The following is an 18,600-nucleotide window of genomic DNA, read 5'->3' as shown; positions in this document are numbered from 1 at the left end:
TGGCACTAATCAGAGAATTTCGGGTTGTTGGACTTTGAGGTGATTGGATTTAAGACCCTAAGGCGGAAAAGACATTGCCAAACGTACTTGGAGGTGGGGTTTTGCTTATGGTTTGTATTATAATCCTGTTTGTGGTGTTTCTCCAACGTGATGCTGCATTGTTTCCCTCCTTCATTAAAAGGATTTTGCTACACTCAGACTCCGTGCTTGTGAGTGGGGAAGTATTGCCTCTAGAGGTGCCCGGGGAGGTGGAATGTTATTGTCCCAGGTCACTGGGTGGGGACTCGAGCCAGTTTTGCATTGTTATTGAAACAGAACCCCTGGATACTGAAACCGGCCTTTGTTGCTGCCAACTTAGAGGGGCAGAAGGGTTACACATAAATTCTTAAATAGCTATTGGGTCAGAGACAGAATGACTCTATAGCCTGGTGGTTAAGTCAGGCACCTGAGAGGGGGATATCTGGGCTCCTGCTCCCATGACTAATTACACTGCTCTACAGCCAAAATGCTCCTGAAATAAATGTAGTCCAACTTTACTAATTCTGGGTCACTGAGAACGAAAATGATGCTTAAAATTGTTGATTGGCTCTAGTTTTCAAGATATGATATTGGGTCAGTATATACGACCCTTGACTTGGGAATGGCGGAGGATAAGTGAGTTATACAGGGAAGGGATTTCAATTTAAACCAGAAATGACTAAAATACATCTTTGATTGGATCTATGAATAAATCTATGACTGGGTTTGGACAGTACTTGCTTTTTAGGCAAAACAATGAATGATGCAATCAGAAGCTGGTATTGCATCATACATGATATGAATTGCATCATGTTATTCCTAGAAGTCATGGATGATGCAATCATAATGAAGCTTACATCACTCTGCTGAACAAATTGCCCTATATCAGCTCCAGAAATCATACAGTGTCGTGCTCTCTTATTTGTCAGTGTTTGATTTTGCAAAGGGACACATTTCTGTTTAGCCAAAGTGAGCAGAGATGCCTCGTACTTGTAGGAACAGTGCAGATAACTTCTGCTGTTTGTGGTGAAGTGACTTTTGCATCACAAAAGCGCAGTATAACCACTATGGTTAAGAAAGCCAATCACCTTTCTTTTGGCTGCAAAATTGGAGATCAGGACAAGAGGTGGGGCCCACACATATGCTGCAACACTTGTGCAACAAATCTTCACCAGTGGTTGAACAGGAAAAGGAAATCTATGCCTTTTGCAGTCAGTGCCAATGATTTGGAGAAAGCCAACAGATCATACCAGCAATTGTTACTTCTGCATGGTGCCTCCAGTTGGGAAAGGTGTGTCAAAGAAGAAAAAGTGGACTGTGCATTATCCAAACATTCCATCAGCTATATGCCCAATACCCCACAGAGAAGGACTGTTGGTTCCTGATGCACCAGAATCATTCTCACTTGAGTCAGACGAGGAAGAGGAAGAGGATGAAACTTCTGGTCCTGAACCATCAATGTCACAGGACCCACATTTGCTCCCATCCTCCTCCTCTGAACCACACCTCATAACACAAGGTGAACTGAATGACCTTGTCAGGGATTTGGAACTACCCAAGAGTAAGGTAGAGCTGTTGGGCTCCAGACTACAGCAGTGGAATCTCCTGGCAGGCTATCAGGGCAAATGGAGCCCATCAATGCTTGCAGACTATTGCTGGACAGTGACAAGAGATGCTCCATTTAATGAATACAAGAGACAAGCCAAGAAGCGCTGAGTAGACATGAATAGGACTAAACTATGTACATAATAGTTTTTTGCCTTTTGTTTCATAATACATTCTATTTATATAACCCTTTTGCTGATTTTTAAAGTGTTACATAAACAGGAAAAGTGAAATATTATCATGTAAAGCAACCATAAACACATGAAAAGACCTAGGTTTACAATTTATGATTAAAACTCTACTATCTACACAATAAACATAGACATAAAATGTAAAAACTGAAATATCTTAGAAACAGTAGCCAATCAGTTGTTTTAATTGTCATATTTTAATTCAGCACATCAAAATACATAATAAATAGCACATTTTATCTCTGAAGCAGACAACTTCTCAAAAATTGTAGGCCAGTATTATTTATACAAAGTGAAATGGCTGCAACAGGAGGGACAAGTGAACTGAAAAAAAAATGGTATGTACATAGCTCTGATATAAACATACCTTTTAATTTATTCATTACTGGAAAATGAAAAAAAAAGATATATCAATTGTGGTTTCAATAAAATCTTTATTCAAAATCTCAAAAAAACTTCTGTGGCAAAAAAATATAGAGGGAAAAAGAACAGTTTTAGCCAATGTTTTCATTGAAAAAAATTATGTTTCAATAAAATAATCTTTTCATTTGTAGCGCTGGATAGGAATTTTTTGACAAAATGTTGAAAAATATCGGTTTGATATAACTTTTTTTCTTTTCTGGAAAGGGTCTGCTTAGACAAACTGCTTGAAAAATTAAGAAAGTTATAAGACTTGAAATAAAAAAAAATCTGACAATTTCAAAATGAAAAATTCCAGTTTTCTGGTTTGAAAATATTTTTTGTCTTGAAATTAAACTAATTATAATAAATAAATAAAAGATAAAAAGAAAAAACATTTTGGAATTATTGAAATGAAATAATTATTCTTAAATATTGGCCTCAGCTTACTTATTTATTTATTTTCAGTTTGTGAATTTTTTTGAGATTTTGTCTTTTCATCCTGATTCAGCATGCAAAAATTATTTGAAATTTCACAGAAGAAAAATGACTGCCCAGCTCTATTTATCTGAGAAATGTCAACCAGCCCTAGATATTGCCAAATATATGACTGATTTTCATCATCATCGTCGTCAAAGTAGGCACGTGGATTTCAAATGATGTGCACAATCATTCACGAAAATAAAATTCCAGCCAAAAGGATCTTTTGGAAGAAAAGTGGAAATAATTTAGAAAGAAAGAAATTTTAAAGAGCTAGCAATCTCATTAAGCAATCAAATTATATAAATACCAGCAAAAGCGTTGGAGCTCGATCAGAGCCAAAAACAAATCAGCAGGCCAATCTTTACTGAATGCCAGCAATCTCTACTGTGTGTATAATTAATAATTGATCAAAATGGCACACTGGCTGGGAAGGCTATGACTGTGTCCAGACAAAATATGCAGGCTCACTCAGGTATAATTAGTTTTGCTTAAGTGGCTTACGATACACAAAATTCTTAAGGAAACAGGCTTCATTATGCTCATTAGAGTAAATGGCTGAGATTTAGAAAAGAAAAAGGCCATTTGGAAGTATTAGCATAATTGTCACTGAAGTTCCTTTTAAAATATATTTATCAATAGCTTTGCCTAAAAAGATATAATGCCTATGCTGATTCCATAGTCAAGGTGGAGCCCCAAGTGTAGACAAAATGGACAATCACACAAGTGAACAATTTTATTTATTTCTTTTTTCGATGGGAGAGGTATACAATCAATGCTAAGAGCTTACAATCCAACAACCACAAAGCAGCAGAGACTTACTTGGAGGGATCAACTTTAAATCAAGTCCTTTATCATTAGTTTTTAAGCTGAAGTTTTTCAACTGAAAAACTTATCTGGCAAAAATGGGTTTAGTTAAAATGCAAGCTAGTTGAGAATTGACAAAATGCAATTTCTGCAAAATCCTATGGAAAATTCTGATTTAGTCTAAGGGCTAGTCTACACTATCATGCTACAGTCTGGTGAGGATGCACAATGCTGACAGGAGTGTGTTCACGCATCGGCATTACTCCACCACAACGAGAGACAGAAGCTAAGCCAGCAGAACAGCGTCTCCTGCCAACATAGCATGGGTGTAAACATCGCTTTAAATCAATGTAACTTACGTTGCTCATTAGGTTGCTTTTTCACACCACTGAGTGACGTGAGTTACATCGACTTAAGCAGCAGTGTAGACCAGCCCAAGATATTTCAAATTCTATCAGCAAAGTTAGAAATAAATATTTTCATTTGGTTTGGTTTGGCTGAACCCAAATTGAAAAATGTCAGTGTGTAGGACTGAATCAAAAGACTGAATTAAAATCATCAGACTATGATGCTGTGGTATCTCATAGGAGCTGTAGTTTGGTCACTTTATGTCTTTATTTTCCCTTATGGGCCAGGCTCCCAAGAGGAATATCACCACCCATGATGAACCAAAGGTCTCTCCACTGTCCAAGCCATGCAATATTATGTAGTAATACAACTGTGGTGCGTCATGGAAGATGTTCTTCACCCAGGAAGACCAGTCCATAGGGAAGAAGGATGTCATGAGGCACCCGAACTTCATTGACAGATGCAATTTAATACTGAAATCAGTCCAAGTGAAATGTTTCAATTTGATTCAATGCACCAATACAAAATGTTTCAATTCATGATCGTTGAAACATTGTTTCAATCAAAAATGTAAAATGAAACATTTCAATTTTTCTGATTTTTTTTTAACCTTTCATTCTGCTCAAAGTTTTGACAATGCAAAGTTTTGTCCAGACTGAGTCAAAAACAACTATTGAAAAAAAGGAATTTTCCATAGGCCAGGAATATTTCCCACAGAATCACTCAACTCTAGTGAAAACTATTTTTTTCCCCAGGAATATTTTCTTTTGATTTTTTTTAAATTAATTTTTCATTTTTGTATCTTTCTTTTCTTCCTGTTTTTTGCCATTATCTGAAATAGAAAGAATAGGCTTTTATTCTTCTCCCCCCCCCACCACGGCAACGTTTCAAAAGTTTTTCCATTTGGAAAAGTTGCAGAGAGGAAAAATGCAGCTGGGCGGGGGGGGGGGAGAGAAAAGTAAGAACAAACAGAACAAACAAACAAAAAAACCACTTCTGCTGTATCCTGATTCCTGATGGATGCAACAGAGATGAGGAGGCTACCAAACAGCTGGTTACTGCGCACTGTGCCAGCTAGCTATTGTCTCCAAGCCACCATATGCCTGCTTGTGATTGCCAGAATATTATTGTACCCTCCACTACCCCCATTCACCCTTTTTTCCCCCACCTACTATGCTGATCCACATCCGATGCATTGGGTCTATGATTGATAGGAATTCCCTGACAGAAAAGTTAGGGGCAGTCTCTTCTCTCCCTCAGGGGGTCATCAGGTTATTACTGCGGGTCGCGAGCTGTCAGTCTCCACCTCAAACTCTGTTTTGCCTCCAGCATTTATAATAGTGTTAAATATATAAAAAAAGTGTTTCTAATATATAAGGGGTGGGGGTCACACTCACACGTTTGCTATGTGAATGGGGTCACCAGTACAAAAGTTTGAGAACCACTGAATTAACCCCTGTGGAGCCTTGGGGAATGCAGGGGAAGGGGGTCTCCCTTGGTAGGGTTGGGAAGGAGGTAGGTGGTGTAGGAGATTGCTCTTCTCATGTGATCCCTCCCCCAGTGGCTAATTTTAAATGAAGCTTCCCTCCTCTGACATGAATCTCCCTAAGGCACGGAAATTAAATATAAACTATAATTTGGCTTTTGAGAAGTGAAAGGGATGGTAGCCCTAATTGAAAAGCTAACAGCTTGGCTCCTCTGCAAGCCTCAAACTGCTGAATGAGCTTTAGAGTAGGGAAGGCTGTGCCTCCCAAACTGCCTGGCCCTGACCCCTATCCACCCCCCCACCCCCCGCTGAGTCCTGACAGACCTCCGGAATGCCCACCATCCAACCCCCCATTTCCTGTCCTCTGACTGCCTCCTCCAACCTCTGCCCCCTCCCTGTCCCCGGGACTCCCTATCTCTTATCCAACCCCCCCACCCTGGCTCCTTACCCCCGGCTCCCCACTCACCTGGCGCCTCAGCGCATCCAGGAGCATCCCTGAACAGCGTTGCAGCGTGGCTGAGCTCCCCCCCACTCAGAGCCGTGCGGTAAGGGGGAGGGGCCGCAAGCTCCAGCAGGGCCTGAGCTCCCTCTGCTTGGCCTGGAGCTTGCAGCCCCGCCCCCTTACCACGTGGCTCTGAGCAGGGAGGAGCTCAGGCCCCGCCGGAGCCAGGCTGCAGCTGTTCAGGGATGCTTCTGGATGTGCAGGGAGGGAGCCTCAGACATTCTTGTGGGGGCCCCTGCAGAGCCCGGGGCAAATTGCCCTACTTGCCTCCCCATCTGGGCGGCCCTGCCTGCAATAGAGAAGGTGGAATGGGTGGAACAGTTGTGCTGGGGGAATTCCATACTCCCAGTGTGCTCCATGTTAGTTCCAAATTTTCCAGTGCAGAGAGGGTAGGGTGACCAGACAGCAAGTGTGAAAAATCAAGATGGGGTGGGAAGTAATAGACACCTATATAAGACAAAGCCCCAAATACTGGGACTGTCTCTATAAAATCAGGACACCTGGTCACCCTAAGAGAGGGGCATTGGAGGTGAGATGGAGAAAGACCACTGAATCTGTCTTTACACATATCCCATTGCTGGAAAAAGGGATATTGAGGGACACCAAAGAGCTGCAGACTGAAGATCTGTGCAAGGTTGGAAGTTGGATTTCTTTCCCTCAGTTCTCACACGAGACACCCTCATAATGCCTGATTAGTTATGTTTGTTGTAGGATTCAAGAATTTCAGTCAATCATTTCTCTCTTTTTCCCTTTTGGTCAGTAGCCCTCATATAAGCAGAAGGCTCAATCACAGCTGGAATGGATATTGCAGAAATAGTAAAACACAACATCTCTCAAAGACATTACCGTACCGATTTATGTTCATTTTGAAAGTGAAAGGTATGCGGAGTAAAGGAAGATTTCTGTAGTGATACGGAGCAGTCCCTTTTGAGGAATTTATAATCAAAGAGGCTGTCTCCCTTCAAGAATTATGATGTCCTTGAGGCTTTCCTTCTTTAAAGAATTTTTTAACCATTGTTGGGATAACCTTTGGGAAAGTATTTAAGATATATAATAGGGTCTGACCTCCTTCACTTTGCTTCTTTGGAAACTCAGTCTTATTGTAACTTATGCTTTGCCCCCACCTCTCTTTTTGTGAGATTTCATTTTTCTATGTCTCCAAGGGCCAGCAGAATTTTAACTCACTATATTTCCATTGTTCAACTATCTCTGATTACAACTGTGTGTGTTTTTTCCCTCTCTATGGTAACAACCTATAAAACAGACTTTTCAGATTGCACAGGTCCCCATCCAGTTGAAATAAATGGAATAAAAATAATCCACAAAGAACATTTCAGTAAGTACATCTCTTTGATTTAGACATTTCTTGACCTACAACATAGCACTAGAATAGGGAAATCACTGTGTTCGCACAATTGCATTTTTGCGTTAGTAACCAAGTGAGGGGAAATGGGGGTGGGATCAAACACAACAAACAAAAAGATTGTAAGAATGTAAAATATAATAAAATAAAAGCATTTTAGTTATGTTTCTTTGAGGATGATCTTTAAAGAAAATCTTTTAATCATCCAACTAGTAAGACAATCAAAAAGTAATCATGGTGCAGCATTTTCATGAACGTTAGAACTAGTGATCTTTTTTTCTTAGTATATAGTATATATTTATATTATATCTATCTATAAATGTCATATGGTGCTTTGCTCTTGACCCAAACAATTTTTTACATATCTTTCTTCACATTTTTGAAAGGCTAACTGGAACAGATGAATTCATTTGGATTGCTCATTAAAAGTCTGTTCCTACTTCCAGAAGTTAATATCCATCCACCTCAAAATTAGGGAAAGCTCACTGTTGGTTCATTTCAAATTCACAGTAACAGGAAGAGCAGATTTTCTCATTTATTTTCCTTCTCTCTGCTGACTGGAAGGACAGCAGGATGAAGTGAGAAGTTGCAAAGAACTCTGGGTATGTCAACCTTAAAAATGTACGTCAACCTACATCATGTTGACATACAGCCACCACAGTAATTAAATGGATTTTGCACATCCACACTACACTCCTTGTATTGGTGGGCAAGTCCTCACCAGGAGCACTTGCACCAATTTAACTGTCAATTGGGGTCACTGTGGGCCATCATCTGAAAGGCAGCAACAGTTGATGTAAGCAATACAATCTGACACTGTGTTGATCTAACTAAGTTGACCCAGCCACTATGCCTCTTGTGGAGATGGAGTTATTCAGTCAGTGTAGTGGGCAATTACATCAGTGGGAGTGACAATTTAGTGTAGATGCTTCTAGAGTGAGGTCGACGTCAGCTGCCTTGCATCGACCTAATCTGTAATGTACACCAGGGCTCTATCTTTACAAAGTGTTTTATGATGCTTTTATTTATAAAGTCTTATTAACTCCTCCCTCTCTCACACTCCTCATTACTTTGCCTGGGAAAACAGAAGTGGCAACAGGCTGCAAGATCAAATATTGCCATATTTATTGAACATTGCCCTGGTCTACACACAGGTATTGTACCAGTATAACTATGTTGGTTAAGGGTGTGATTTTTTAAAAAAACTCAAATGTACCATTATGACCCCTAATGTCAATACAGTTATTAACAGTGTAAAACTGTTTATACTGGTATCATTTATTCCCCTTCCTGACAGGTGTAACTGTGTTCACACTAGGGGTAATTGCACTGATTTAGCTATATTAGTATACTTAGATAAGCACAGGCCGTGCTCAAGGCCTCTTTCAGGATTAAGATATCTCCCGAACAGGGTTACATGTAAAATGGGGATAATACCTTTGTAAAGGATTTCACTCTCTATTGTATCTTTTGCTCTTAACAAAATGAACATAATGTAGAGGACTCATATGGGCATGGTGGAGTTCAAATAAATGTGTTTACTAAATAATCACAACATTCAAGGCTTAGCTAGTAGTATATATCGCTGCACTGGCTGGCTTCTGTCCTGTTCTAGCCACAGAACACAGTGAGCACCACTAGAAGGTTCCAGGGCCACCCAGAGGATTCAGGGGGCCTGGGGCAAAGCAATTTCGGGGGACCCTTCCATTAAAAAAATTACAATACTATATTGTCATGGAGGCCCCTACGGGGCTTAGCGCAAATTGCCCCACTTGCTCCCCCCCCACCATGGGCGGCCCTGTGAAAAATAAACCTTCTGCATCTCGGCACAAATTCAGTTTTGAGAAAACTTCTTTACAAGGTATCACTGGTTCTCAGCATCAGCTAGTGCTAAAAGGCATTAAAGCTCATTAAAAGGTTGGGCAAACATTTTCCATCAAAACATTTTTTGGATCGAAAACTAGGGGTTTTTAAAAAGCAGAAAAAAATCACAGATAGCGTCTGCTTTCCTTCAAAATTTGTTGTGTTTTTTTTAATTGAAAAGCTGAAGTTAGTCTCCCATAACCTGAATATGGTTTGGGATTTTAGAAGTGTGTGGCCAAATATCTGCTGCTTCCTGTGTTTGATTGTTTAAAGAAACAATAACAAAATTCTGCTTAAAAAAATATCCAAAACTTTTTGAACCACCTCAGCTTGTGACCAAACGCCTGAGCCCATCCAGTCAGAGATTTTTCCAGGTTTCTGATACTCTGCTGGCTTCCTTGACTCAAATCTGTCTCCATAACTTTGGGTTCATTTAGGTTAGAATATAAGAACAGCCATACTGGGTCAAACCAAAGGTCCATCCAGCCCAGCATCCTGTCTACCGACAATGGCCAATGCCAAGTGCCCCAGAGGGAATAAACCTAACAGGTAATGATCAAGTGATCTCTCTCTTACCGTCCATCTCCACCCTCTGACAAACAGAGGCTAGGGACACCATTCCTTACCCATCCTGGCTAATAGCCATTAATGGACTTAACCTCCATGCATTTATCTGTTTCCTAGAGACTGGCTCCCTGGGGTCCCTCACAAACTGGAGGCGGTTACTGTGGGTTTGTCTTATGTACATACTCCACGAACTGACCATTTGAGCTTGTTCCAAATCTGGGATGAGCCTATGTTGTGAAAACTGAAATGCTCAAAATAGCACATGCATGTGAACGGACATAGGATGTTAAAATTAAATTATTCCAGGGGTTCTCAAGCTGGGGGTCGGGATCCCTCAGGGGGTCATGAGGTTATTACCAGGGGCCATGAGCTGCCAGCCTCCACCTCAAACCCTGCTTTGCCTCCAGCATTTATAATAGTGTTAAATATATTAAAAAGTGTTTTTAATTTACAAGGAGGGGTCACACTCACAGGTTTGCTATGTGAAAGGGGTCACCAGTTCAAAAGTTTGAGAACCACTGAATTAAACCCTCTGAAGTCTCAGGAAATATAGGAGTGTGTGGGGGGGTTTCCCTTGGTAGGGTTGGGAAGGAGGTAGATGGTGTAGGAAATTGCTCTTCTCATGTGATCCCTCCCTCAGTGCCTAATTTTAAACGAAACTACCCTCCCCTGACATGAATCTTCCTGTGGCACTGAAATTAAATATAGACTATAATTTGGTATTTGAGAAGTGAAAGGGATGGTAGCCCTAATGGAAAAGCTAATAGCTTGGCTCTTCTACAAGCCTCAAACCGCTGAATGAGCTTTAGGGTAGGGAAGGCTTTGCCTCTCAAACAGTCTGGCCCTGCCCCCATCTGACCCCCACCACTTCCTGCCCCCAAACTGCCCACCCTCCTCAGAATCCCTGACTCAACCTGCTCCTTGCCCCCTCACCATCCCCCAGATACCCCCCACCACCACCCCAGGACCCCACCCCTGCTCCCTGTCCCCTGACTGCCCTGAACCCTATCCACCTCCCCTCCCTCCTCCCCTGCTGAGTCCTGATAGACCCCCTGGAATGCCCACAATCCAATCCATCCCCAGCATTCCCTGTCCCTTGACTGCCACTCCAACCTCTGCCCCCTCCCTGTCCCCTGACTGTCCCTGGGACTCCCTGCCCCTTAGCTAACTCCTCCAGCCCTGGCCCCTTACCCCTGGCTCCCCTCTCACCCAGAGCCTCAGCGGTTTCAGGAGCTTCGCTCAACAGAGGCAGCGTGACTCCGGCAGGGCCTGAACCCCGCCCTGCTCAGAGCCGCGTGATCAGGGGACGGGGCTGGGAGCTCCACGCTGCAGGTGTCCAGGACGCTGCTGGATGGGCTGAGACTCCTGAAGAGAGGAGGGGAGGAGACGGGGTTGGGTGGGGCCCGGGAGGGGGCCTCAGCCATACTTGTGGGGGTCCCTGCGGAGCCCAGGGCAAATTGCCCCACCTGCCCCCCTCACCCCTGGGCTGCTCTGGAAGGTTCACAGAGTAGTTAAAGGAATACTACCCTATTCTTATCAAGTAAAAGATCTATGGACAAAAATAATGCCCTGTATTTAGAAAAGCAGTTGACCATGTGTTTGAATCCCTTCCTATCCAGGAAAGCAATCAAGTTCATTTTCCTGAATTAGGGAACTATTAGTATTCTGAGATTATGACTGTATTTCTACAGTCTGCATAAAAACAAAGTTTTTACATTTTTCTTACAAAACAATTAAAGAAATTTAAGACCAAAGGAAAAAATGCAGTCCCTCTCCCCCTCACTTCATACTTTTCCTATACCTGCTTTTCAGCACACAGAAAGGTAACAGAAATTATTCCATTTTCTTACAAAGTAAGAGCTTGATCCTGTCAAAGTACCTAGCATATCACAGAATTGGGCCCTCATTTTTTGTTTCAGTGATCCATACTAAATAATACTCAAGTTACATGGTCCTAGTACAACCATAATCCAAACTCCCTTGAAGCATGTTCCCAATAACACATTTTCTCCTGGTAACACTGATGAATTAAATTCAAGGCACCAAAATAGAAATTACATTCATCCATCTTCTGGTTTACAGTAACGTAAATCTGCTAATTTCCTCATTTATATTGTGACAAATGTTTCATTAATCTATTACCATCCTGAACTTTTGTTCAGTATGCTACATAACAACACTGGAGTAGATAAACTATGTGCAGTGTATTAGGGGAAGGAACAAATTATATTTTTGACACTTAAGTGATTTCCACATTTCCTTTCTGCACATTGCTGCTGCAAGTTATCACTTAAGCACTAACACTTCCTTTAAACTTTCAAATGGACTTTCTGCATGTGTAGAGAACATCAAAGTGAAACAATCTCACTGTGGATGTTGGTTCCATCCGTTGTCTCTATCTCATACTTAGACTGTAAATTCTTGAGGGCAGAAGCAGTCCTCTGTTAGATGTTTGCACAGTGCCCTGTAAAATGGGCATCGGTGTCTTGTCCCTATTGAAACACAAATAAACAAAATAGTAAGAGAATGAGGTGGCCTTATTCATTGCAAATAAACTATATGACTAATTTAGGCCCATTCTCAGTTCATGAATTGTTTATTGCCTTCCAATAAAAATATTGGAAGGCATATTAAACCTCATGTTTCAGGACTTAATTTTTAACTGTTAGATATCAAGATGAGATCTAATGTGGAGGACAGATTATCCCACAATTGCCTACCATGGAATTCTTACATCTTCCGCTGAAGCAGTTGGTGCTGGACACAGTCAGAGAGAAGATATTTGCCTAACTGGAGCTTGAGTCTGACCAGTGCTGCAATTACTGTATTCATGTAAATGTATTTGTCATTAGTAAGATTTTACTGAGTAGCTCTGACAAATAATATTCACATTATAGGTTATTTACAAATTGTTCATTTCATCTATCCATTATTAGCTATTTTTTATTTGCAGAGCCCCTTAAGTCATGTAGAAATGTTGCCGATTCCCTGATTGTCTGAACTATTTTAAATAGGAGAATAATAACAAGTGGTAAATAATGAATACCAATTTGTGAATAATGAAAAGTGAACCGTCTTGTTCATGCACATATACCTTTGAATGCATGCCAATTGTGGAATATGATTTGTTCTTAGAACAGACATTTTGCAAATATTCTTACATCACAAAATGCACTCACATGAATGATTGCAAACAGCAGGTAAAAGAGTGCTCACCAGGGGCAGCTCTAGGCATTTGGCCACCCCAAGCATGGCAGGCTGCCTTCGGCGGCTTGCCTGCAGAGGATCTGCTGGTCCCGCAGTTTCTGCAGGAAGTCCTCTGAAGCCGCAGGACCAGGGGACCCTCCACAAGCAAGCTGCCGAAGGCAGCCTGCCTGCCGCCCTTGCAGCAACCAGCAGAGCGCCCCCACTGGCTTGCCGCCCCAAGCACATGCTTGGCATGCTGGGGCCTGGAGCCGCTCCTGGTGTTCACAATATGAGCCGTTGCTTGGAAAAGCAAACAAACATTCATGAACATTGTATTTGCATTCTTCAGCCATCTCCAGATACAGATATCACTTAAGACAAAAAATGGATAAGGGAAAACATCACTTTCTTGGGAATATGAGACTATGTGTAAGCAAGGAAGTTATAAGGATTTTTAGCCGTGAAAAGTATGTTTCTTTATTTTTCAGGCATGATACTTAAGTGAAAGCCCAGTTATTGTGCTTTAGTTTTGCTAGCTTCAAACTATTCCAAGATTGGCAGTTGCTGCCTGTAGGAATCTGCAGTATTTTACCGCTTTCAGGTTTCCACTGTGCATCTTTGACTTGCTAACTGAAATATCTTCTCTCCCCTTTAATTATTTCTTCCCCTGCTTGTAGGGCTATTTAATGGGAGTGTAAACAAAATGGACAAATCTGTCCCTACTATTGGGAAAGTACACATAAGAGCTTGCAACAAAAAAAAAAAAAGTCAACCTCATCATTGGAAAATTGCACATAAAAGCATAAAAAACCTCATTGTCAACACTGCAAAAATAAATACAAGTAACTTGGACTCACCATTGCAAAACTTCATGATAGGAAAATTGAATGATCTTGTCAAGTTTGAATAGTTACACTCAGTGAGTGCTATTTCAGATGTTCTGAAGATCTTTGACTTGTTAAGATTTGGACCAGGATTCTAGCCTCTGAGTCCTGTACCTTAAAATTTCAAGCACCATCTAAATCTCAATGACTTTCAATGGGACTTAGGCATTTTTGAAAGTCTTACATAAAACATTCTTTCTCCTCATTGCTTTCTAATATAAAAATCGTTAAGAGCCATTCACAATATTGAAAATCTCCCTAAAATGCACAAGCAGAGATATAAAATAGCAAAATTGTTAATAAAAAAGGACTGAAATCCTGGTGAGACTTGAAAGGTGCTTAACTTTGAGCACTGTGAATATTCTTGTGGAAGTCCTGCTCAGAGGATGTAAAGTTAAGCATGTGTGTAAGTCTTCGCAAGTTCTGGGCTTATGTAGTTTCATGAACTGTGACTAATAGTACAGAAACTTAAAAAGTTGGAACAAAGCAAAGCTATAAATATACAACAATCTTCCACTCATGCTGTAGCTCAACTTCTAATTCTGTATGATAAAACTGTCAATCTCAGACTGAAGATATATATTTCTACATTCAAGAAGAAGAAAGAAAACACTAAAAATAAATCTAAGGGACAGAAATGTCATTGTTACAATTTCTTCAAAAATCTTTCCTCTCTTGGATTGGACCTTTGAGTATCTAGGGCTGAGGAGAGACTTTTTTTTGGTTGTTGAAAGCTTTATTCTTAAGAAACACAAATCAGGCCTCTACTTAGGATCATAAAACAAATGCACTTTGCCATTCATCTCCTCTAGCAACAACAGGGGAACCTGAGTTTAAAATTTCCTTTTATAGTTCATGTATAACCTCTGTCAAAAAAGGTTAACATTCTTTTTCTTCACATCATGCCAAGAAAGAAAAAAAATCTGTCTAATCACTGAATAATATTTCCATTATACCATCTCTCTAGTCATAAAATCCATTCCCAGTTTAAAACACCGTAAAGACAAATGTCACAATACAGGTATTCCTTGGGAACACATTGTATGGTTGAGCAAAACCTGTCAGCAGTAGGTATTGTGAGAGATTTTCAACAGCACAACTGGCAGTTAGATGCATAGTTCCTATTGGCTTTCAGTGCGAATTAGGTGCCTCAATACCATTTGGGTCTTTGAAAATCTCCCCCTCTGAGATTATTTGTTTTTGGTGAAGACAGTAACCTGACTAAAAAGGGCTTTGGTTGTTGGAGGAACACATTACTTTTTAATTTCGAACACCTATTTGAGATCTATTAAAAAAAGAACAGAAGAGGCAATTGATTATTAGAATTTCCTGATGATATAGAGGCTGACCCAAAGTCCCTTGACTTCAATAGAAGTCTTCCAAATTACTTCAGTGGGCTTTGGATCAGGTCCATAAATGGAAAGTTCACAAGTAGTATATTTTGAATATTTGTAAAACTTCTACCTGTTTTCCATTCTTTGAAAGATACATTGTCTGGAATTAATGATTCAATTTGTGTTTCCATAAAAAGAAGCAAAGCTCAGGTTTCTTCCTCCTTCTCAAGTAAAACTGTAAAATATTTTTTCATATTTAAAACTTTAGCTTCTACTCCACATAAAGTAAGCTGAATTGAATCTGGTTTCTGCAACTTCTGCAGACAGTGATAAAGATAATGACCTAATAGAGATGTTACCAGATTGAGGTAATAGCAGCCTTGAAGATCCAGACTTTCCCCTCTCTCCAGTTGGCCATCATGTACAATAGACTTCTGTCGAGATACTCATGGGTTAAGGAACCTTCCTCATCTGCTAATGTTCTATTCATTATTGTCTGTCCTTATCTACTTCAGTCAGGAGAAACATTGTGATAAGTTTTCCTTTTGCTGATCTTGGTACAGATATATTTTCAGCTGGTTCCAGTTCTCACGTGGGTTTTGGAATAGAATAATCAATCCACTGATCTATTGTTTCCTGGAGCTGGAAACAATGGAGACCAGAAGAAACCAGTCAAAACTATAAAGATCAGTAAAAGGAGTCTAATGGAGGGACTTGTTGGCTTTCTAATAATCTTGCCAATTAACACTTTTTTAAAATTTCGGTGCATTGAAATTTCAACTATTCCTTCTGAGGATTGTGACATAAAGGTGGACTCCTCGGGTTTTTTTTTTTATTATTCAAAACTAGACATTTTGACAATTCCATTTTACCAAAAACATTTGAAAAAGTTTTGGATTTGTTCCTCACTGGAAAAAAATTGAAGCCTCAATAATGCTGGGAAACAGAATTTTCATCCTCCAATCAGCTCTTTTAGGAACCAGTGTGGAGGGAATGTGAGCAGTGTGTAGGGAGAGAAATGGGGCAAGGAACCAGGAATGAGGTGCATGGGAAGACTTAGGTTGGATGATTATCCTGGGAAGGGTACCAGGACTGGGAGCTGGGGGGATGAGGAAAAGACAGATTGGATGATGAGCTAGGGAAAATGGTACTGGCTGGGCAAGGAGAGTGGGACTGGATGTGGGGACAGGGAGACATTGGGAGTAGAGAATAGGACTATGATAACAAGCACAGAGGAAGAGATTAGAACCAGTCAAGCAAAGAGACTAGAACTGAGATGAGAAGTCTGAGGGCTTGTATACACCACAGTACTACTTATGTCAGTGTACAGTAACTCCTCACTTAAAATCGTCCCCGTTATCATTGTTTTGTTGTTACATTGCTGATCAATTAGAGAACATGCTCATTTAAAGTTGTGCAATGCTCCCTTATAACATTGTTTGGCAGCTGCCTGCTTTGTCCACTGCTTGCAGAAAGCACAGCCCATTGCAGCTAGCTGGTGGGGGCTTGGAATCAAGGTGGAGCGGCAGCCCTCCATCAGCTCCCCATTCCTCTAAGTTCTATGTGTGGCAGCCTCCCAGCAGGCTATCAATTGCCGGCAGTTCAGTTGTCCCTGCCCCCACTGCCATGTGCTGTTCCTGCCCTCTGCTTGGAACTGCTCTTCAGAGCCTCCTGCTTGCTGTGCAAGGGTGGGGGGAGAGGGGCTGTCAAGGTGTCCCCCTCCCCTCTGCTCCCCGCTTGCCTCATTTCCAAAGAGCAGAGGGGATACATGGCAGGACTCAGGATGGAAAGAGTTTGGTCAAAGGAGCTACTCTCTCAACTTGCTGATCTATTTAAAAAGGCAGTGTACTTAGAATGGAGTCAGCATGTTTAAAGAGGCAATGCTTATCTCTCTCACACACAGTGTATTTCTCTGCCTGCAATGCTGTCTCCCCTCCCTCCATTCCTTGTAGAGTGTGAGGCTACATTAACAACAATGTGTTAACCCTTGAGGGCTCAGCCAATTGCTAGTTCATCATTTAGCAGTAAGGCATTCCCTGGGAAATATCCCACCTTCTTCCGCCCTCTGACTTCACCACCTCAACTAAGCTTCACAATCATCATCGCTGTGTACCAGTATTAAATTGTTTGTTTAAAACTTATACTCTGTGTGTGTGTATAGTCTTATCTGGTGAAAAAAAATTCCCTGGAACCTAACTCCATTTACATTAATTCTTATGGGGAAATTGGATTTACTTAACATCATTTTGCTTAAAGTCGCATTTTTCAGGAACTTATCTACAACATTAATCGAGGAATTACTGTAACTTATGTCACTCAGGGGTGTGAAAACCAATGTAAGTCATATTGACTTAAAAGGACATCTACACTGCACTAGCGCCCACAGGTGATGCTCTCTTGCCAACATAGCTTCTGCCTCTCATTGAGGTGGAGTAATTATATCAATGAGATAGCGCTCTCTGGTCCATAGCGCATCTTCACCACACATACTATATCGGCTCAGCTGCATTGATACAGTTGTGCAGATGTAGTACGGTAGAGAAGACAAATCCCTGAGTAGACAATGAGAGTGGGATGGCAAGGAGCATGGGACTGGGACAATGAGCAGGGGCAGAGAAGAGACAGGACTGAAACAGGACAGAAGGGGGTCAAGGTTGTGGAGAACAAGCAGAAGAGTATGTGTCTACAGACTAGAGCACGTTCCTTTAATGTCAGCAATTAACTGTGAAATCCACTGGCAAATGCATGTCTCATCCCTCTCTACTGTCAAGCCACACAGAGAATGATAACGTACTTCTGTTATCAGTTACTCCATTAGCTCAAAAGACAGAGGTCTGTGTTGTGGATCTAAAGGTTCCAACCTTGCTGCTGAATAATATGTGTTTCAACAAGATGCGACGTGACATATAGCAATTGACAAAGCAATACATGACTGATAAATGAGAACTACATGTTTGATATGTATCATTTGCATGGAGAACCACCTTAAGGTCTCAAGCCTAACACTAAGTGATGTTCCAGTTTAAGGAGTATTATCTAACCCATGGTGTTGCCTAAGCGTGGGTGGGTAATGTAGTTCAGAGCCCACACAGCTCATCAATATCACTTTAGTCGATTTCCTGCAAGAATATGCTAGCACTAGGATTCTTTCCCACTCCCACTCCAGTTTGGTGCTTAAAAAAACCTAGGAAATTACTCACAAACTACTTTAATAATGGTTCTTTAAATGTTGCAACCTCAAGCACTCAAAAATTGGGAAATGCCAGAATTGCATGGGCAACTTTAATTCTGGCATTTCCTAATTTTTGAGTGCTTGACTTTGCAACCTTAAAAACAACCTTTTTAACATAGGTCTATGGGTGTAATAATGCATAAACTGTCTTGTCATTGATGCCAATAGCCAAACTCCAATAGAAGCAGGATGCAACAATTCTGCTTGTATTAAGATTTTGTTTGTTTGTTTTGTGGGCAGGGTGAAATCTGTTCCTTTTGTCATAGCTATCCTATACTGGAACATAGTTCAGGGTTAACCGTTTTAAGAGTGACTCATAATTTTGTGCACAAATC

The sequence above is a fragment of the Gopherus flavomarginatus genome, chromosome 2, assembly GCF_025201925.1.
Source record: "Gopherus flavomarginatus isolate rGopFla2 chromosome 2, rGopFla2.mat.asm, whole genome shotgun sequence".
Taxonomy (NCBI): Eukaryota; Metazoa; Chordata; order Testudines; family Testudinidae; genus Gopherus; species Gopherus flavomarginatus.
This window is presented reverse-complemented; position numbering follows the sequence as displayed.